Genomic DNA, 22,737 nt, shown 5'->3' with positions numbered 1-22,737 from the left:
TCCCTTCCAACCCAAACCATTCTATGACTCTGTGAAACGGGAGCCAGATCCCGTGCCTGGAAGGAGGATCCTCTCCTCCTCCTGCTGGGAGAAGCGATGCTTTAAAGTAAGCGCCAAGTCGGCTGCAAACCTGTCCGGGCAGCTGAGGAGCCCTCGGGCTGAGCTCCTCGTTTTTACCTGTCACCACCAGCTGCAGCTCAAGCTGGTGCAGTCCCAGAGGTGCATTGGCAGTTCTGGCAGGAGGCGCCTTCATTTGTCCACAGGTTTCTTCACGACATAGAGGGGACTGTGTTTGGATCTGTGCCACGTTTTGGTTGGAAAAGGCCTTTAAGATCCTCGAGTCCAACCGTTCCCCACCCCGGCACTGCCCCATGTCCTGAGAACCTCATGTCTGTCTGTCCAACCCCTCCAGGGATGGTGACTCCAGCACTGCCCTGGGCAGCCTGTTCCAATGCCCCACAGCCCTTGGGGGAAGAAATTGTTCCAAGATCCAACCTCGACCTCCCCTGGTGCAACTTGAGGCCGTTTCCTCTCAACCTATCACTTACTACTTGTTGCAAAAACAAGCTCAAAAATGACTTGTTGGTCCCACAGCTTGATGCCTTTCACCTCCAGGCTATGGATACAGCTTTTGTACTGTGCGCGTAAAATGCTAGGCCTGTATCTTCTACCCCGTAATCCAAACAAATAGCTGTTTTGCCCAAGATATTTTATTTTCTTCACTTAAAGACGACACTAAAACAATAATTAGAAAATCTGTTAAATCAGTGATTTTGCATCATCTCATCTGTCAAGCAGCAAGGTTCCCCACACTTTAGAGCTCAGTTTATTTTTCTACTTTAGCTGGAGCCATCAAGGGGAAACTGGATGATACAAAACTGGAATCTAAAAAGCAACGGAGCCACTTCAGAAATACCAACAAATGGTAATTTCATGTCTCCCCAAGGTCCACATCCTCTACAGATCCATCTTGTGGAGGCCTCAGAGCTAGAGGGGCAGAAGTGAAAAAATGGAAGAGCAAGACAGGTCTGTATTTCAAACATACGTATCTACCACTGAACAAATCCGCATGCCTGTGAGAAGATTTAAGCTTTTGACTGAGCAGGGACTTCAAGATTTGGCCAAAGTTTCTTTTTTTTGAGAATACCAGAGGAATCAAGTCTTTAGGAAAGCTGGGCAGTTCCCCCCTTAAATCAGTTATCGCTGCAGTCCAGAAACAGCTGAGACATGCAAGCCTAGTCACAACTGACATCCTAATGACTCAACGCTCTAAAAAAAAAAAAAAAAAAAAAAAAAAAAAATTAAAAAAAAATAAAAAAGTTGGCTAAGTTTTACCAGGCCAGGTGATGGAAATAGTTTAGTCAACTTAAAAGAAAACACAGACACAAAAAAAAAAAAAAAAAAAAAAATCTTCTGATCAGCCACAAGCCTGTGTAGGCAGCATCGTACATCCCAACACCAGCGAGGAACGTAATGAATCTAGAAGGCCCAGGGACCAAATGTGTTTATGGGATAAACCTACACCTTGCTGACAGGGAAGGAATGCACTCAGAGTCACCATCTTTTTATAGGCATGGACTCGTCTAAAGCAGAATCAAAGGAACCTACAGAGAGAATTTTCCCTTCCTTCACTATTATTCAGAATACTGGAAAACAGATAATATTTAACTGCTGACATATAGAAGAACAACTGCAGTTTTAGACCATTTTTGCCAGTGCTGTTACAGCCTGGAAACATTTCCCTACACCAGGACTTGCACTTTCCAACCTGCGCCAGATCCATCCCCTGAGGATTCGGTCAGAGTTTGGCGTCAGCAACCTAAGATGTTGCAAGAAGCTATGGAAGAGGAGGATGAGTATGTCCTGGTGGCTACGGCTGTCTAGCCAGCATCTCCCTTACTGCCTCATCCCACGTATTTCAAATTCCTTTAAAGGTCTTGACTGTTGAGCCAGTTTTCTGCGATGCTGGGAATCTCCATCACCACCAAGTCAGGAAGAACCACAAATGGGTCATACCTTAAAAACCCAAACCAGACTTGCTGCTAAAGCATTCCTCCAGCGTGAATTATCCTCAGACAGGATCAGCTGGACAGACACGTGTTGAGAAAAACGGGGCACGTACAAAAAAAATCCATGACTTGCAGCGAACAGGGTCACACCGTGGAGTCACCAGCAGACTCGGGAATTACCCTCCCACGTCCCTTTGCTGGGCGACTCCTCGCGCTCATCGCCAGCAAACAACAAAGCGTGCGCAAAGGAAGGAGATCTGAAGGACGCAGCGACCGTTTGTTTGTGTTCCTGCTCGATCGCAGCTGGATGTTGCTCAGAGGCAAAACTGATGGGGACTTGATTTATTTATTGGATGATGTACGCAACTAAAAAATATGGCACCGAACCCAGAGTTCTGCAGAGTCTGTTTAAAGGCGAACATAAATCAAAAAGCACGGTGGAAAACACAAGCTCCATGCGAGCTCTTACTGCACCCCACCTCCACCTGTTACCTTTTCATTTGCCCCAAGCTCATCAAGAGTTTCACAAAGTGCTGCTGGGGCTCAGCCCCACATGTCCATCCCACATGGGCTGGTGGACACCAGCTCCTGCAGCACTTGCACAACCCCATGTATAAAAACTCAGCCTGACTTATCCCCTCCAGCAATTGCAAACATCCAGGAAAACGGTAACCAATACGCTCGGCCATTTATTTTTCTCTTAAGGATAATTTCCCACGTTGGTTTTTGGCTCCTGCGCACGGTGCAGGACGGGTGGCTTCTGCTCAGGCTCAACCCCATCAGGTGCGTTAGACAAGGGGAAGAAAAAACCACTTTAGAGGCTTTACTGCTGATGTCTGTTTATACTTTACATCAACAAATCTCTTCATTTTTAATAACATTGTCATCTCACCTATGTAAAATACGTATTAAAATTAAAACCCATGAAGTTTGGGTCTGCCACTGTAGGTTAAGCAAACGTCACTTCAATTTGCCGTTAGTCCTATAGCGAATGCCCAAATCGTTCACATTATTCGGTCAACCCATTTTTAATTAAAAAAAAGGAGAAAAAAAAAAGAAGAGAACCCACAGCAGAATAGTACAATTCTACAGTTCACACCCAGAATACACGACCAGGCCATGAGCTTTCCTCACTCACAAGGGACAATGCAGAATTATAAGCAACTTGGACACACCATCTAAGCTGCTGTAGGGGGTCTTTCACCTGGAGATGGGTGTCTTGCTTCTTTTTGCCAGCTTTTTGCCAAGAAATACAAGCAAGCCAGAGCCCAAAGCTAAGTTTGTCCTAGCTGGTCAGAAGATACAACCCTACAGAACAATCATACGACTGAATCAGGGTCCGGAGCAGGTGAAGGATGTGCTAAAACCTGCAGTTCACCTTTTCCCCTCAGCTATGCAAAGTGATCATGTCCTGATGGTTTTGTTGGCTGCATGAGATGATGAAGAACAGGCACGTGACAGCAGCTTTTAGCTTTTTAAATTTTTAAATTTTTTTAGCTTTTTTAATTTAGACTATTCTGAAACAACCATCTCATTAGTGATGATGATCCAGGGACAGGAATATGGCAGCGTTACATGGAAAGAGCATTAGGAGGTTTATAAGATTAAACACCTTTTAAGTGCAATATGTACATACAATCAGGAGCCTCTCCAAGGGAAAACATTACTTCCAACTTCTTACCTATGACAGAGAGCCCCTCTCCTCCTGCCAAGGCTGAAATTTAAGACTAATCATGGATTTAGCTACAGAAGAAAATCCTTTGTCCCTGCAAGTTTTAAATCTCTGTGAACCTACAGCGGTTCCGTGACAGCGTAAAAGCAAACCCCGTCCATCATTTCCTTCCCGAGAAAGCCCGAAGCAGCAAGTCAAGTCTTGCTCCCTATAAATGTGCTGGAAACATAATAAATATTATTAAATTCTATTAGAGACTACAAACTTGAAAGCCTTGTCTGGGGGGAGGGGGTAACTTCTGACATAGGGATGATTGATTTCCAACAGAGTTAGGAATGGGATGCTTACTTAACAGAAGTAAAATACATATATTTAGGTTTTCCTCCTCACCAGGAAACTACAAAACCTATAGCTGTGTCTCGGTGCGATAACTGCAGTCACGATGAGCTACTGAACAAGGGCTCCTCAGCGGTAAGGCAATAAGTAGGTCCTGACCTGTACCATTCACAGCTAAGTACACATCACCGCAACATGACAGATGAGCCCTGGCAATTGTATATCTCTGAAAAGCAGAGCAGAAAACAATGCACAAAAAAATACACCATACATAATGATGCTAATGTGCCAAAAGACTGTGCTTTGTGTCACTCCTGTGTTGGACTGTGCTGAAAAACATCTATGTGTGCATCTAGAGAGGCAGGTTTTAATACCTGCATGGTGCTTTAATACCGGCTTTAGTGCTTTCACATGATTTCCTGGATCCTCAAGTGGAGATTGCTGAAAAAGCTCCGTGGACAGCAAAGTCACCATCAAGAGTGGGTGCCCAGTTTTGCCCACGATGGGGGTGTTGGGGGATCACAATCCTCCCGCTCCCAGCGCCGCGGCACACGGCTCGCTCTGCGTCCTCTGCTACATGTGGTTCTTATCTGGTTCCTTCTTGGCTGGTTCTCCCCGACAACAGCCCCGAAAGCACAAATCCCTCTCCGAGGACGAAGCTGGTGAAGTTCCATAACCGAACACGACACCAGGACTCCCACGCACTCCCCGACGGCCAGTCGAGCCCAACTCTTCCAGCCCAGTCACTTCCATTGCCGCTTCCACGAGTCTAAGGTTTCTAAGAACTGGCCCCAGGTGCTTGGAAGCTGAGGATGCAGCTAAAAGAGCTCGTGTGGCCTTTAGCCTGGACGGGCCACAGAGGACACCACAAACCAAGCTGGGGTCATTTAACATCAAGCCCATGAGCCTCCCACTTCAGCCGAGCTTGGGGAACGCAGCTGCGGGGAAGCAACGCGGGGATTAACGTCCTTTCCCGTCTCCGCAGTGAAGCTCTGGGAAGGGAGGTACAAACGTGGAAAACCTGGTGGTGTGGGCTTCGAAAGCCAACTCCTGCGGCCAGGGGTTAGAGCCAGGGACAGAGTTGCTAACTAAGGTCCTGTTTTCTGCTTGGCCAAGGATCTGCTGTGCACCCTTGGCCAACAAAGTGCTCTGCCTGATCTGGGGAACAGAGATAACGGAGATTAAAGGTACCGCGTGCGTGCAAAGAACTTATTATTAGCATGGCTTACAAGTTGGCAGGAAGAAGCGCAGGTCCTGCCCTGGGTAGGGCAGAGGGTAGGTGCACACAGCCTGTTCTGTGTATTTTTTTTTGGTCTGTAATCATGCTCTGCTGTCATTAATACTGTACACTCAATCTGAGGCTTTCCCGATGTTTGGAGCCCAGCCACAGCCTCCGAGTTGTGTACGCAAGGTTTGCCCTGATGTTTTCAATGACTCAAACTGTGCTGCCTGTCCCAGGAGCATGTTATTCTCTGGGGGAAGAGATTCATCTGGTATTAAGTTACAAACGAAAAACCAAGTGCATTGGCAGGTTTGCTTGTTGGGACACTGACTGACGGCTGCTAGAAAGGCTTCTGGAGAGATGTTTGCAAAGAAAGGGAAAAAGGATTGGGTGCTGAGTCAACCAGCACATTACACCCAAGCCAGGTGGAGGTGACGAGCAAACCAGCTGCTCATGACTGGCGTTTACATCGGTTTTAAGCATCAGGTCCCAAACAGAGAGCACAGCAGGTATTATCTGAGCTACATCAGGAGCTTCCTGCTTTCCCTGGACTGTGACTGACCAAACACGGACACGTGCTGTGGCTCTTGCCTCTGAGCTGGGTGACACAGTTCATCATTTCAGAGTACAGAGCTCACTTGCAAACAAAGAAAATACCCACGTTCATCAACAGGGTCTTTGACAACATGAATAAATCCACTCCCATTCAAACACCTGAGGAGAAAAGGGCAAAATACTGTTGGAACTAAAGCAGCTCTTAAAAACACGCACAGACCTTCGGTGTCGTTCTTCCCTTGGTCCAGCGGGATAAGCCCCTCCAAGAGCCGCGTTGCCCTTCACAGTTAGGTGGTAGTTAGCAACAAAACTTCCCCAAACGCAAGTCAGCCTTGCTATTTTTATTCTTTTAACAGGCACGAGAAGATGGATTGGGTGAAGAGATTTGAAAGACAAACACCTCTCAGGTATCCTAAGCTGTGGCACATTTGTCATCATGGACAAACACACCAAGGCTAAAGGTACCATGGGAGCCACGCTGAGCTTTGCGGAAGATCTGAACATCTCCAACGCAAGAGGAGCATGAATGAGCAGAAAGGTAGAGGTGGAGAAATGAAGTGACCCAGAAACAGGTTTTTCTGGCTTCTCTTCCAGGAACAGGACTAGAGACACATATACATGTTTTTTTCCCAAATTAATATATCTACACTTTGATTAAACTAATCCCAGGTAATCGCAGTATTTCAGCTACCATCTCTCTCGGGAAGCACGGTGATCTTTCTTTCTACATTTTCTCCACTGGCCCAGCAGCAGGTTGCTGTTAGCTTGTCCTGGGCTACGTCAGCGGCGGCTAAAAATAATTATCCTTAAAGGAAATCCAAACACTGCAATCTCCTCTTTCACTCACTACCTAATTAATAGTTTCCAGGTCACCCTGGCTTTCTGAGAACATCTGTTTGTTTTCACTATATTCAAGGAAAGTCAAAGCTGGCCTGAAAGGGGAATATGAAAGCGTGTTTCATGTTTGCATAGTCTCCTTTCCACAGACGTGTCCGGATGTTGAGGCCTTTGAGTAAAAAAAGTGCATTCACAAAGGCGGATTCATGACTACACATCTACAATGCACGTGGCCGTAGTTCAGAGGCGGTTATCAATCTCTGCAGACACTAGGAATGGGGAGATTACCCACAGGTGCTTTTAGGAGAATTTTTGCAAAAATACAGAAATAAATGCAATTATGTAAAAAGACACCAATGAGTTAAAGTCTTGGGTGGCATCATATGGGGAAGTCGCAATCAGGCACATTTTTGGCATTTGGTTTCTAGATGCGGGTGAGAGTTGAGCCGGCACGTGCAGATACAGAAAAGCTCCTTTCTTTTTGTTTAAATGAGGTTTGCGCGTATCCAGTCCTCACATTTATGGCAGGGTACATTCACCTCGCTTTGCACAGACTTGGCAAGAGGCAAAACACCGGGTGGCTCCGAGTTTGTCACGCAGGCTGGTGACATCGCTCTGCTGCAGAAACATTGAGGCGACGCGGCACCCCAGCTTCCCTCTGCTCCAGATCTGCACAAAAACGCGTGCAAAGCAAGGAGAACAACTGCAGCAAGAGCATTGGAGGTACATGGCAAGAGACACTGGAACAGGACAACGGATGTGCTGTTAATAAAGATGGAAAATCGTGGATAAACTGCTCCAGATGACGAAGGCTGGAGAAACGAGGAGTCAACAGCGTGAGGATGAGCAGAAGTAAGCACAGGGAGATACAGTCCTCAAAGGTAGTTTCTCAACAAAGAGCGATGGGCAATAAAATAAACGGTGGCAGAGAAAGAGCTGGAAGATGAAGGAGAAATGTCTGTTCTGGCTTTCCATACATCCAGGGACAGAGCCCAGCACCAGGAGCTCCCTCGGAGTCTGTCAGCACCTTCAACCCAGCCATCAATTCACAGCACAGCCCCGATACGACTCCCAAGCCATAACACAAACAAGGCGGCTCCGCAGCTCAGATCCCAGCTCATCCCCAACCGCGGCCAAGGATGAACATTCCTGCGCGCTGCGTGCCAGAAGGCAGCGCGCTGCCTGGGCCGGGAGGCGCTGACAGAAATTAAGCAATCGCTCGTTATTCTTCGTTGTCAGAGTGCTGTTCCACCCAAGAACACCAAGTCCTTGGGTGACAGGCACTAGAAGGGCCTTTAGTAGTTTCTCAAGTGACATCAGCTCTGCAAGCACTTGCAGACGAGCAGAAATGAGAGTTTTGTGCGTCCCACTGCACCTTGCACCCGCGGCGCTCCGGGGGAAGGGTTCGCCCGTGCTTCCCCGCATTGGGGTGAAGCCAACATCACGGGCCGTTCTGTTACTGGCACCCGCTCGAGCTACATCACTGCCTCCTCCCTGCAGGAAGTTTTTCAAGCAACAAGAGCAAATAGACAAAACCAAGACACGAGGCCAACCGCGCAGCTTTGCTGTTTCTCCAGAGCTGCCGATCCCTGCTGAGAAGTCAGCACACGGGCTGCCCCATCCTCCCCTGCCCCACCGTTCCCCCTGCACTGGGATGGTGGGGGACTTGCAAGAATATTCCAAAAATAATCCTGCTTAAGATTCGAGGTCCTGAGATGTGATGATACTGCAAGGGGTAGGTGTATCTCAGGAGTAATTAGGGCTGAACGTTAGTTTTAATGTCTTTCTCTTTTTACTTCATTAAGTAGACAGCATGACCAAGACTGGTATTTAACCTCTTTCATCCTCATTTTTATGCTTTAACATCACCCCCAGACACACCAGTGCCTGGCTCTGATTTTTCTGCCCCGCTGCTCAAGACATGGAAAAACAAGCGCGGTATCACACAGAGCAGCCTCACTGGTATTTGCTCCATTTCGAGAGCAGCTATAATTTAAAAGCCAAACCTAACGTGCCATTCTGTTTACCGTGGGCAGATGGAATAACACGCGGCGCCTGGAGCGGTGGGACAGCACGTGGTGGGTGCACCAAGGAAGGTTTCCACAATGGATGCTGAGAACTGCAGTGCAACTTGGACACAAGTTATAATAGCTATAGGGCCGCTTACTTGGCTATACTCATTTTCCACAGTTCTTCTCAAGCAGTAACAATAACCTACAATGCAGCAACCCTAAAATCATGAAACCTTCATTTAACAGTTTTCCCTAGCACTGGTGAGACCACAGCTGAGCCTTCTGCTCTCCATTCCAGACCAGCATGTACAGTCAGGATCAGCGTCATGGCCCTTGCATCCCAACCCCGCTGCCCAAACCACAGCAGGGATCCTCTTCAACCACAAGAAATACTTTATCTTGGAAAATCAGGACATTTTGTGGATGCACTCAAACAGCTTAAACTGTTGTGCTAAAGTGCAATAAGCTGTATGGTTCACAAAAGCACATCCTGACCTTAATACGCCCACTGCTGACTTGGACCACAGTTAATTGAGATCTGAATTTGCCCTCCTTGCATGTTAAGAGCATCTCACTTGTGTGCACTCGAGTCAAGAGCAAAGTGACCACAGACCTCAATTAGCAAAGGATGGGATCTTGTCCGGAGAGAATGGCCCTTGGGAACGGGCACCAGGGAACGAGCATCCGGGAAGTGCCACTTCAAGATCAAAGCGTTAATCAAATACTAATTTGTTCTCATGATGAGAAACCTCGGCTGAGAAAGCACCCATCATGCGGAGACTGGCAGCTGCGACTCAAGATCACACAAAGAATAAATGAGATTCAGCGGCTTGTTCAAGGGCCAAGAGAAGGTTATATTTTCACTAGCAGCCAAAAGCTTTTGATTTGTTTTCTCCCCTCAGCAAAGGAAAAAACCAAAAAATAATCCTTTAAGTTCCGGTCAACCAAAATGCATGACCAATCCCTTCATTTTGCTCTGGTAGTCTGGTTAAATTTTCCCTTTTGCAAAAAGGATTGCAACGCAGGCAAGTTATAAAATGTTACTACAAAATGGAAGAACATGAATATTTACTTCTGAAAACACTGAAACAAAACATAGCTGCCCTTTACAGAAATATTAACTACTAGTGCCAATCCAGTAAATATTTTCAGTCAACCCCAAAATTGCATTTCTCGGCAAATAAATTATCCTGAAAAAGGTTGCCCAGATCTATGCAGACTCCAAAACCAAAGCGCTCCACTATTTGAGCTCAGAGCAAATCTCCATCACCGCAACCATGCTCATGACTTGGATCCACTCCGAATGTTTCCAAGCCATTACATGGAAACGTATTTTTAAAAAGAACTTTTATCAAAGTGATTTGTTGGTGCTAAGCTTTATTCTTTGAAGGAAAACAAGAGAAGTAATGGTATTTTCCTTCTTTATTGAGGAAAAAATGAGGGTAAGAGATGGGAATTCTGCCTGACCCCATACCAGGGACTTAAACAAGTTAAATGATCCATGTAAGCAGAGATACAGGTTCTGAAAACACATGACTCCATTACCTGGCTGTTAATATTTCTATATTGTCCTCTGCTTTGCCAGCCCATTTCGTGGGCTTTTGTAGCGGAAAAAATTGAGAGATTTTATAGTACTGGCTACACAGAAACAAGCCCCAGTTGATGCTAATGGCAGAACCGTAGTCCCACTTGAGTTCGGTCTGTTATGTTTTATTTCATAGTGTTGACAGCAAAATCCTTTCATGTTCTGGGAAAACAGCAAATGGCCTCTAATAAAAGAGCACACCCATGACCCTGCCAATTAAAGTCCTCCAAAGCAGGCGTCTCAGCTCCCCACGAGTCGAGACTTTTCCTCTGTTCCCAGCACCTCTTATACTCCAGCAGAGTCCAAGAAAAGAGGAACCAGCACCCAAAATTCACTTACTATATAGCAAAACAAACACACATGGATACCTGGCACAGACCTGCTTCTATGTGAAGGTGCCTCTCAAGAGGTGACACATGCGGACATCAGCAATAACATGAATAAGTCTTGACCCTTCATGAGGAACAACATCCAAAGATTCGAGCCAGCAGAAGCAGCACAACTCCGGCTCATGCCACCCAAGGACGGACTTGAGCTGCACAGATCCAGCAAGATTTCTTTATGACGATACTGCCCAGAAGAAACACAAGAAACAAAATATCCAAAACCCCTAAGGTTTGAAAAATTAATGACTAAACAGGAGCTGAAAAAGTTTATACCTGAGGCTTAGGTCTTAGGTCTACCAAAGGAACTAGACTTAATATTACTGTGGCAGAATGGAAAATCTGCAGAGTGAAACTTAAATCGCATCTAGAGCCAGCTCGTGACTGAGGCAGCGAGAGCCACTTTCTATTCAACCAACCATCCAAATCTTCCATTCAACCTAGTTTAGTCAGCTAAGCTAACTCATTTGTGCACATCTCATTAAAGAGAAGACCAAGAGATGGCAGAAGATGAGAATTCAGTTCTGCCAGTGCCCCAGCCCTTCAGTGAAAAGTTTTCTCAGGAGTCTAATGCTGCTGCTTGCTTTACAAAAAATGCCTTTTCCCTAAGGAGTGATCCCCACATTGCCCTGCACAAGCTCTTTAGACACCTTCATCCTTTTTTCTCCCTCTTTTCCCTCCCCCAAGACTTTCCTACTCCTCATCATTAACATCAGCTTTCCCAAGAAACTAAGAGGGCTGAGGTTGGAACAAAAATAGCCATCATTTGACATCACATTCCCCATCAATGTGTCTTGGTAATCAGGATAAATCCAGTCTCAGCTCCTGGCAAAGCTCCTCCTGGAAGAAGATGACCTCTCAGACTAGGTCAGCATGAGATGGGAGTTCACTTGCTCCTCAAAACAGAAATGTATTTTAAAAAACAACAACAAAAAAAACTTAGGGTCTTATTCTGTTCCCATTTACAACCGGCTCCACGCTGGGGAAATCCAGCTGGTTTCCTTGGAGCCGCTCAGAGTTTACATCACCAGGAGCACGAGAAGAGTCAGGCCATTCGCTGTGCGTGCTTCGCAGCGCTGGCTCCAGGCCATAATGATCTGATCTCAATCTACATTTTCATTAAGCTTGTGGGTGGTTCAAGAGAGAGGGTTTTATTGGGCTCAGAGACAATAGGGTGCAGCTGTGAAGTTTGCATCCGGATCTGAACTTGCAAAGAGTTCAAATCCAGGGTTTTGGGTCAGATCCATCTCGAGCATTAGTTTTCTAGGTATCAAAATACCACCCTTGGGACTCGTAAAAGCCAGGCCAGTTCTGGCGTACGACGGTGTAACAGCATTGCCCTCCACGGGGTCTGTCCTGATTTACGCTAGAGAGAGATCAAAATCCATGCCAGGGCAGCAGGGATGTTGTGCTTCACGTTCACTGCCATGATTCCAGTGGACACAATAACATCTGCTTGCTCCAAACCAGGAAAATCTCCTAATGTGCTTCCCATCCTTTGGTTATCATCGCCAGAAAAACTCTTAAGTGCATTTGAAGCTACTATTTCTTGTTTGGGGAAGATCTGCAACACAACTCCTCTGCTTTCACATCCAAATGGTCTCTTTTTCATCCTCCTCCCCTTCTCCCTGGCAGCTGCTCGTGCTGCATCTGTGCCGGTTGTGCTAACCGTGCGAGCGGGTGTGTTTTCAGCGCTGGGAACTGGCAGCCGGTGTCCCGGTACCCGCTGTGCTCTGGCTGCCGCTTCGCTGCGGCTCCGCGTGGGTTTAACCAGAGCTGCTCGGGGCTCCAATCGTTTCACGCTCTGCGGAGGTTTGTGCTTTCGGGGAGGGTGTTACAAAAGCTTCGTAGTCAGGGATTGAAATTAAGGGAGGAAATGCAACCTTGAGCTTAGATACAACTGGCCAAAATAGGCTGGATGCTCGAACTAAAGGGTGTACGAGCCGGGGACAGTTTTCCAGCGACAACCCACAGATAAGCACATCCCAGGAAAGCTCGTAAGGACCACATGAGCTTCAACCCAGCTTCCAAAACAACTGAGATTCACAGTGCCACGAGCTTTTGGATTCAAAGCGGAGGGAGTTACCGCAGGAACAAGCCCGAGGCTGCTCTGCAACAACTGCCCCTGCTCACACCACGAGCTCCTTGCCAAAGGGAGGTAAACGGAACGAGCATTAAAAGAGGTTTAAGCGGCTCCAGACCTCTCGTGTTTGCCATTAGAAAGCTGGACAGTCACCAACAAGCCAGTGATGGCCAGTAACTTGTCACCTTGCCAGCCCAGACGCCCAGAGGCTTTAGCACAGTGAGGTGCAGGGCAGCTCCTACCAGCAGTCCCAGCAGCTTTTTCCAGGACTCAAGACGTTTACCCCAATAATTATTTTTTAAAATTCATGTTAGGTGCACATCAGCATCTTCAAACACTGAGAATGCTTTTGAAAAATCAACAGCATGGAAATACTTAAACCTCTAATTTACCTCTATCAGAGAAGTATACCAGACAATCCTGATTCTTTCCATTCACGAAGATTTTTGCAGGTCTGAGTATGGGGTCCAACGCCGTCCCCCCTTCCTTCCCAGCTGGAGCCAAGCATCACCCGTGGGGACACCAGCTCTTTGGGGAAAGGACTCCCCACGTCACAGATCTCCGCCAGTTCGGACAACTTTAGCACTTGCTAACTGAAAAGTCTATTTTTAAATTAAAATCTGCCATTTCCTCCTCTTAACATAATATCTAATAACGTAATATCTAAAAAACTTGTTTGCTTTAGGTTCAAGACCCTTTGAGAACCTGAAAACCTGATAAGCAAAAGCATTCTTTTTCAGTAGCCAAAACCTGAAAAATCTCAGATCAGAAGCCTGCCAGTTGGTCAATATTTGAGACAGAGCTATGAAAAGCAGCTGCAAAATCTCCACTGAGCTAAGTGAAACTGCTCTCATCTCAGGAAGCTATGTGCAAAACAGTTGTGGTTTTTTTTTCCTTCTGTAAGAGTACCAAGCTTTAAAATACGGATTCTCATTTAGCAACAGAGTATACGGACGGTCTGACCTGAAAACTTTGTATTATGGAAATCCAGATGCAGACAGAGGCTTCCAGGCAGTTTGCGTCTTATCCTGAGGACGGAGGACACTGAGAAGCATCGCAGCCACCAGCATCCCCACGCAGCCAGCACGCTAGAGCTTAAGACACACATTTACAACCAACAACCGCTTGTGCAAAGCCATTAATTTCACATTTAGCAGCGAAGCATCTGTTCTCTCCGCAAGCAGCCTCCCAGCGGATTAACTGTTACCGTTCTCACACGGTGGGATCAGCAAACACGAACAACCCACCTCTCAGCACGTGTCACCTCTCGCTGCACCGCGGCGCGGGGTCGGTGACAGCCCCGGGTGCCGGCAGGAGCCCCAGCACCGGGGCTGCCAGGGGAATTCGGCCCAGTACATTTAAGTACATTCGGTTTAAAAGGTCAGGTTGAGAATTGCTTGCACGCTTCTTCAGGCCTGGAAATAAGAGGTAAGCGCAGCCATGTAGCAGGGCTAAAATACATCTTAGTAAGAGATTCTTGGAAAGTTTTACGGTCTCAAGTGTCTCCACCTTTGGCCAAGAGCAAAGACAGACTTGCTCCCACTTAGTCCATCTCAATCGCAAAGAGGGGGCCTTCTACAGCTGCATAAAACTGATGCTGGTGGGAATTACACACGAAAATTCCTATGGAAAGCCAGTTCATCCCCTCCTCACTGCAGGGAAAACAGTGATGATCATTTTATTTTTTTTTTTTTTTTTCCAAACTGCCAGATTGAGGTTCAGGAGTCGGGGAAGAGCCACGTCGCTGCCCGCACCACTGAGCTAACAGGTGACCAGGGACAAATCCCTGCCGGCACCTCCAAACCCTCCCAGCTCAGCAGCACCGGCGATCGGAACCAGCTCTGCCACCCTTGGCATGTTGCTGAGGACAGCGGCACCTCCATCGCTATCGGCATTTCTTCTGCTGCCCGATTACCACCGTTTAACCAGGTATCAGAAAAATAAGAAAATATTGGCAGACGAGACTATGCACCTTGTTGATGGTATAAAATGCCCCTGCGATTTCTAACCAAATTACTTGGGAACTGCATAACAGACAGCGATGTACAGAAAAATCGTTAATCGATTATCCCAACAACATAAAAGACAGAAAAATTGTGTTCAGCAAACAGATTACATTACAATGACATTACTATTGAAGTCAGATTTAGTTTAGGTGATGCTCGCTAGCAAGAACGGATAGGACACTTCAAAGCAAAGAAAACTCCATTCAGCCCAAGAATAGAATTCAAAGTATTTCCCCACACATCTAACCAAAAAAACCCAACCAATCAACAACCACCTACAGACCACACTGCCATGGGATGTCATAGAGGCCACAAAGTAGTGGGATTCAAAAGCATTACATATTTAAAGCGAGAATATAGGGAGCTTTCATATGAAGTATTGGGAGCTTCAACAAGAAATATTGGAAAAACAACTGTGGAGTCTGACGGAGCTGTATAGCCCCTCTTGCACCAGAGCTTTTGGTGAATTTTAGCTAAGGATGGTCAAACCCAGCACCAGTTCCCTCGAAGCAGTTGGCCCCAGTGACAGCCCTGCTTGGGTGGGCTGACAGCCAGGAGCAGGATTAGGGCTCTAAAGGTGCTGGGTGAAAAACATCAGCCCCGCCAGTCCGCAGCAGGTCTGTACAGCCCACGGGTCCCAAAGGAGAAATAAATGACAGAAATCAAAAGAGAAAAGGTGCCCAAGTGGAAAGAGCAGAACCAAACTGGGCAGGGATTTCTGCCTCTCGTTCGTTTTGAAGGAACAGCAGCTGGCAAGACCCAAAGCTGCCAAACTTGACCTCGGCAAGCTCCCTCCCTGGCCAAAAACCTTAAATCCCATCACGGGGGTGTTGTGCCAGCTTTAGGAACCGGAGCAAAAACCAGAACCAGTTACAACACAGCAGCTGCTCCAGCAACGTCCCAGGTAGGCAGCAAGTTCAGAGCGCACAGCTGGAGCTGAGCCAGCCCAGCCAACATCTGGCTTCACTTTGTATCTTCTGTTGATTCTATGCATGAGGATACAGAGCACCCACATCTTCCTCTGCATTTATCTCCTCTCAGGATCCTCGCTGCAGCCCCTCGCTTTCAGCTGTTGTGTTTTTATTTGGTTTGCACTAAAAAGTGTTCTTTAATTAAACAGCCATTTTTCTGGGTATGTTTCTGATTGTATCATATTTAAACCAGACCCTCAACTCCAGATCTACATTTCTGACACAAAACAGAAAGCTCTCCATAGAAGTTTCCCAAACCTTAATTACTTTGCTTTATGTTATTGCTTTTCTGCTTTAGAGGCCAATACAGGGTCTTGGGACAGAGAGCCTGAAGCTGCGGTCTTGAAATTGCCCACAAAACAAGGACAATGGCAACACCAGGTTTCCTGCCCCATCTTTTGGGCAGGTGTTGTTAAGAAGCCACTGATACTTCATATCTAGTTCAGTCGCTGGCTCTTAAGCTCAGGTGATAAACTGGGACACCCAGACTCTCTCACGATGTGGAGAAACACTTCGATGAGGGAAAACCCCTCTGTTCTTTCTCCCATTGCTTGTGCTTTTACTGTTAGGTTACCACCTCCCCTTGAATGGTCCAGCTGATACAGAACTTTTCCAGGATGGATAGCAGGTGCAGAGTCACGGGATTTTACAGTCTGTTTTTTTGGAAATCCTAGCTGCAAAATGCATCAGACTGGAGCACTTTGCTTCGCTCGTCTCAAGGTGCTTCCAAAAGAAATGGCCAAGCACAAGGTAAGGAGGCAGCATGACCTCCTTACAGCAGCTGAGCAACGAGAGCCAGCCCTGCAATTCAATTAAAGAGCCAACCTTCCAAAGCCGTCGTCAATGGTCTGCAGGCAAAGGGGAGCGCTGTCCGGTGAAGGAAGTTGGAAGGATCAGCAAAAAGCTCGGGGAGTTCAGCCGGCTGCTGACGAGCGGATTATGTTACAGTTAGTTCTTCGACTTCCTTCCATAGGGACACTTACGTATATCGAAAGCTGCACAAAAAAGCCACACGCTCTTCAGACCAGCCAGCAGTTAAACCATAGATCTAAAACTTAGGATAACGGAAAGAAAGGCAAAGTCCCATTCAGCATCACTGAATACAGGCTAATAAATCCTTCTTGAGGTTTCCAGGAACCCAGTGCATTTCGATTGCATACTGGTGCTTTTCTTTCCAATACACATTGTCAACACAATGACATAAGTTAGCGCATACATCCCCATACGTGCGCCTCTTGTCCAGCTCTTCATTTCACTTGACTCACCATAAACATGCAACTCCCACTCTTTTGACTTCCAGTGTCATTAATCTTTCTTTTCTTGGGAGAGTTTCAGCGATGGGTTAGTCTAAGCCTAAGGCGGTGAAGTCATTGACGCTCGCGGAGCTGTCGGGGGAACTGACTCAGAGGAGCAGTGACTCACCCGCCTGGGACGGGCTTCCAGGGCTCCATACGCTCACTCCTGGATTCAGCTGGTCGAGAGGGCTGAATTAAGACACTGGCCATTAAAACGTTTCGGAGTTCAGCACAGATGCGTCAGGAACGCTGGAGAATTGAGCGGCGTTGCAAGATCGCAAATGTGAAGCACGTGAACGTGAGTGCATACGTAGGTGAACACCCACCTCCGCACCCGCAGCCTCAAGATGAGAGATGAAGACAAGAGTTGTGTCTTCACAGAAATCTGGGAAGACTTCGCTTTTGCTCCTGGTCCCATGCTTCTGCCACAGATTGAAGCTGAAGTGAGGAGGAAACCTAGACCAGAACCGCTCTTTGGCAGAGCTACCTGGGAGCAGACACACAGTGAGGACAGTTTTGTTTGGCAACTTGCTTGTAGGAATATATATGTATGTATATATTCATAATCTTTGGCAAATAGAGGATCATAAAAAGAAAAGTTGGTTGGCCTTCCTGGCTGGGCAAGGAACATACCTTAGGTTAAAAAACAGACTCTGCATTGAACAGGATGAAGCAAGAAAAAACAAAAAGCTCGTATCTGCCTCTGAACCTGCCTTCTGTGTCGCCTATGCCGCAAATCAGTGTCGGGGTGAGAGCACGTTACTCATGGAAAGCAGTTGACTGGCAAAACACAGGCACGCACACCTTTAGGGAAACACATCAGAGAACAGTATCTTTTCAATCAGGTCCAAAAAAGCATATTTATTAACCTGCTCTCACGATCCAGAATGAATTTCATCTACTGTAAATCATTAGGCTGACAATGCAAACGAGGCAAAAGAGCAACCACATGTTTCACTGTGAAGTTATTCTCTTTTTCCCCTTCCCCTGTAATCACCTGATGCTAATCCCAAAACCTGCAGACTTTCCTTTGCCTCTCACCTTCTCACTAGCCTTGGAATTATATCAGTGCCTGGACAATTAATGTGGATTTCTTTCATATGGAGAAGGAAACTGTTCAATGCAGGTCTTCTCTAAAGCACTAAGACAACTCCTCAACATTGCCTTAAAATGCACAGGTTTCTGTGCAGGCTTAAAAAGCCTATTTCAGCATGACAGATGCATCAAATAAGTTACAGACTGTTAAAATGGTGTCGTTCCTGTGTAAAATGCCCATAAAGGTAATTGGCCTGTCCCTTACATCACGTAAATTGCTTCAAGAAGTGCTCCAGGAGGCCAGCGCTTGGCCAGCGCAAAGTAGTCCAAGAAATAAAAGCAACTTGCACGTGTAAAGGCCATTTATAGGTGAGCAGAGGAAGTCTCCAAGTACACGGTTCTCCGGGATATTTCGGTGGGACAGGGGAACCGAGCTCTGGTGGGCTCCACCAGGCCAACCTGCACTTTAGGGGATGTGACAACTGGACCTGAAGCTGCAAGAGGTGGAAGCCCATTGAATTTGTGGGAGAAGGGGACCAGTGCTGCGGGCCTGGTCCAAACCACAAGGAGTTCCTGGGAATGTGCCCACTGGTGACACTGGGCTTTACACCAGACACCAGGAGCATATGGGAAGGTATTTAGGAGATTCCTGTTCTTAGGTATCCATGTGCTTTTTGGCATCCTATGAGGGCCCTACCTGCACTATTTTTGGGCTACAATACTTCAGGAATCTAGTCCTAAACACTAATTAATAATGAAGTTATTGGCACAAAGAACTATGGCTTAATGGTGTTTTGCAGGGATTCCCACAGAAGTTCCTACAATGCTGAAATTTATACTGGCATTTATCTTGCAAAATAACTGCACATAAACAGGCATTTGCTAACTGAACACCACATGCACACATTAATATGGTGGGGCATTGCAAACACTTCCAGGTCTCGATACTGGTGAAAAAGTGCATGCAAATGACACCCAAATTTGCCTTTCTACCCGCATTTGCAAGATGCTGCTGTTATTGCACAACCCAGACTCTCCATCCAAGGGCAGACACAGGTGAAGGAACACCTCTTCATTAGTATTTCCATACCGTAAAATAAATGCATACAAAGTTTTACAGCGTGTAAAACACACTACCTGAACCACAAAAATCTCTGCCTTGGGGAGCTTAAAAATATAAAACACCCCATGTTTAGTAGATCTGCTGGCAAGACAGAGAAGGGCAGAGCTGCTTTAACTGCTACTTAACTGGAAAGCAAACGGCCATGGGCAGTTGTGCTTGATCCTGACGGCAACTATAGACAGATGTGGAAGAGATTAACCTCGCATTAAACCACCTCTACCGAAAAATAAAAAAAAATACAGGTAGGAGGACCAAAAAAAAGGAAAAATGCAGGTGGAATACTGAAGTCCTAGTTGGATGTTCCAGCCAATAACTACATAGACACAAGCTCAATGGAAAAGCGGATGAGTCAAGAGAAAAAGGGCCCAGATAAAGGAGAGATCTTTGCCTTCGGGCTCTCCCTTTTGACACTGGTACATCAGAGGGCAAAGGATCTCTGCCAGCCAAAGGAATCTTATTTGCAAGTTGTCAAATGCACGCAGTCAGAAAATAATGGTGCTTCAGTGTTTTCAGCTAAATTTTATCAGGAAATTCCACATGAAGATTAAATTATGGTAAAGTTTGTTTGGTTTTGTCTTTTTTTTTAATTTCCTCAAATAGAACCCATATTAAAATCATACACTATACACCGCATTTCAGATTTTCCCCATCCTAACTACCAGCAACATCATTTAAAAAAAAAAAAAAAGAGTCACAAAAGCGCAGCACTGTTCGCAGTGAAATACAAATAATTTACACCAATCACTTCCCTAATCTTCTTCCCAAGGCTGGGAAACCCATCCTGTGAAACAGCATCACCTTCCTCAAGTATAGCAAAGCATCTATAAACCTTTACAAACTTGACCTTTAAAGTCAGAGCATTCCTACATTATGTGCATGGCTATAAGGTTACGGAGTTTATCTTTAGTTTTTGATTTCCATGTTTTATTGGTCATAGGCAGGAGAGGTCTCTCCCTGTCCCGTCATCCATCCTTGGCAGATACGGCCAACAACAGATCCGAGGTGCTTCCAAGTCCAATGGGAAGCGCTGAAAACTCACAGCACCATCCCTGGAGTCTCTACCATCTTGGTGTGGGGGGTCCAGCATGTGTTAAAGAGACTTCCCAAGCCAGTTGAAATGCTTCATGCTTTAATACCTCTCCACCCAAGCCTCCAAACCACCACAAAAATGAGAAAACGTCAAAAGCTGATGAGAAACCAAGCAGAAAAGGCAGCTCGCCCATCCAGGCAGGCAAAAACGCTGGCTGTCCGCTAACTGACTCAGAAGTTGGAAATCCATGAGCCATCACGAGAGTCTTGATGCACTCGTTGAGCATTATATTCTGAGAAACACGGGGCTGAGAGGGAACCTCTGAATGTTGCCGAACAGGGATGTTTTCTGCCCGCGTGGGAAAGAAGCGTCCTGCTCTTCCTTCCCTGGGGAACAGCCCTACCACACACCCGCGCTCTCCAGATGCTTCCCAGGCCTGCCGATGACTCTTATTTCCAACATATTGCAAAAAGAAGTGGGGCATGTTCATAGCCAGCAGTGCCCTGATGGGAAGAGAGATCTGAGCTACTTCTGGAACAAAGAACAAAACATCTAACTGGGCTTTTAACAGCCACCTCTGCATGCTCCAAACCAGCCCCCATGCAATGACATACTGCTCCGGGTGCCCCAGGAACCTTGGCGGGACGGCCCTGCAAGGCAGGCGGGTCTCTGACCTCTTCCAACCACGTCTTGATCCTACACGTACTTTTTTGGTGTTAGATAACACGACAGAAAACCCAATTAATCAAAAAGTTCAAGACAGAAGGAAGCCTGCTCTCTAAGTGGGTGCAACAGGCCAAGTTAATTTCCACCTACAGCTGATTTTTCCCTGTTTTTAAGGTTGCATGGCTTTCCTTTCAAAATGTGCCTTGAGCATCTGGATGCCCAAGGATTACTAAACCAGTGAAAGCCAGAATCCAAATCTTAGAGATGCTTTGCAAACTCGCTCTGTAGATTCTCCTGGGAACTGGATCTATGCAGAGACAACCATGCAGCCGGCAAACAGAACTGAGTCCAAGCTGTTGTGCTAAGCAGCCAAAAAAAAAAACCAAACCAACGACCTCAAGCCACCACCTCAAAAACCTCTTCCCTAGTCAACAGGCTTTCGAAACCAATTAAAAGCCTTGTAAGCCTGTGGACGCGACCTAAACTGGCAAGTCTGGCAAGGCTTTGGTTGCCAGAACAAAACACCACGAGGACTGCTGTTGTCAGGAATTTTGCCATTAAAAAGCCAAACCAAACCAAAAACCAACCCAAACCCTACCACTTTTAGAGCTTTGTCATCTTCCTGTCTGCTAGGATTGAGATACTGGCTGTTTGCAGAAGCTTCTGGCGCAGACCCAGCTCTCGGCGGCGTAAATACAGCCACAGGACATGAGGCTTTTCACAAGTTGTTTCTTCTGAGCACGCTAATGTGGCTTTTCAGGCGGTGGGAGATGGAGAAACACTTTCTTCAAGGAATCCTGTGTTACTCTGCTTTACATAAACCAGCACCAAACAGCAGCCAAATTGTTTCGGTTTCCGACTCTGACTTAAAACATTTACCAATCTCATTGCAAACCTATCACTTGACGTTCTGACAACAGGGGTTGTTGAAACTAGAGATGCTTGGGCCTTTCTAAGGAGGTTTGCAGAGACAGATTCCCAAAGCTCGCTTTGCGGTGGTCCTCCAGAGACTCGCCTGGCTGTCCTCCCGAACGTCGCACGCCTCCAGGCTACCACCGAACTGCATTAACGTCTCCAAGGGAGATGGGTCTAAACCAGAGGATCAGATCCCCATATCCCTAAAGTGGATACAAAATCCAAACCAAATAACTCAATTTAAGCTTCAGACTTGTCCATCTTTCCTCTTACAGGAAAAGAAGAAACTTCACCTTTCAAGAGCTCCAAAAGTGGAAGTACATTAACATCTAGGTCTGTGTGCTGCAGGCATCCAAGCCAATATGTGAGAGATTTAACATCTGAGGAAAATCAAGTCTCAATGCTAGGGATCTGGACTAGGACCCAGGAGGCTTGGAGTCAATTCCATACAGCTATCCAGGGTTAATCTTTCTCAGTCTTCAAACACCATATGCCTACATCAAGCCCAATTTTGGAACAGAGATATTCTTTAAGAGCAAACAGTCCAATCCCAACAACCAGCAAGCGGGTAAACAGAGACCTGTTCTTCAGAGGCAGCTGAGATGGGCCACAGACCAAACTAAGATTTGGAAAACTGACAGCTTTTTGTCATGCAGGAATGCTCAGGTTTGGATCTGAAGTCAACAGCTTTGGCTGATCCATAAATCCCAGCCACAACTCACCAGCACAAGAGGCTCACATTTGATTAAGCTCTATGTAATCAAAGTGGCAGACTCGTATCCAATGCAAGCAATCGCTAAAGATTTGCCCAGCAATCCTTTTTAATGCTTCATGATCAGCAAGCTTAGTAGTTTCAAAGCCATTAACTTTGCAATGAAGGAATTTATCCCATTAACCCTGCCAAATGTTTCAGTTTGCAGAACGGGAGTTGAAACGAAGCGGCCAGGTTACACCTGCAAACATAAAACTGAAGAGCGAGCTCTAATTTTCTTCCAACAGTGT

The sequence above is a fragment of the Caloenas nicobarica genome, chromosome 9 (genome assembly GCF_036013445.1).
Source record: "Caloenas nicobarica isolate bCalNic1 chromosome 9, bCalNic1.hap1, whole genome shotgun sequence".
NCBI classification, from domain to species: Eukaryota; Metazoa; Chordata; class Aves; order Columbiformes; family Columbidae; genus Caloenas; species Caloenas nicobarica.
This window is presented reverse-complemented; position numbering follows the sequence as displayed.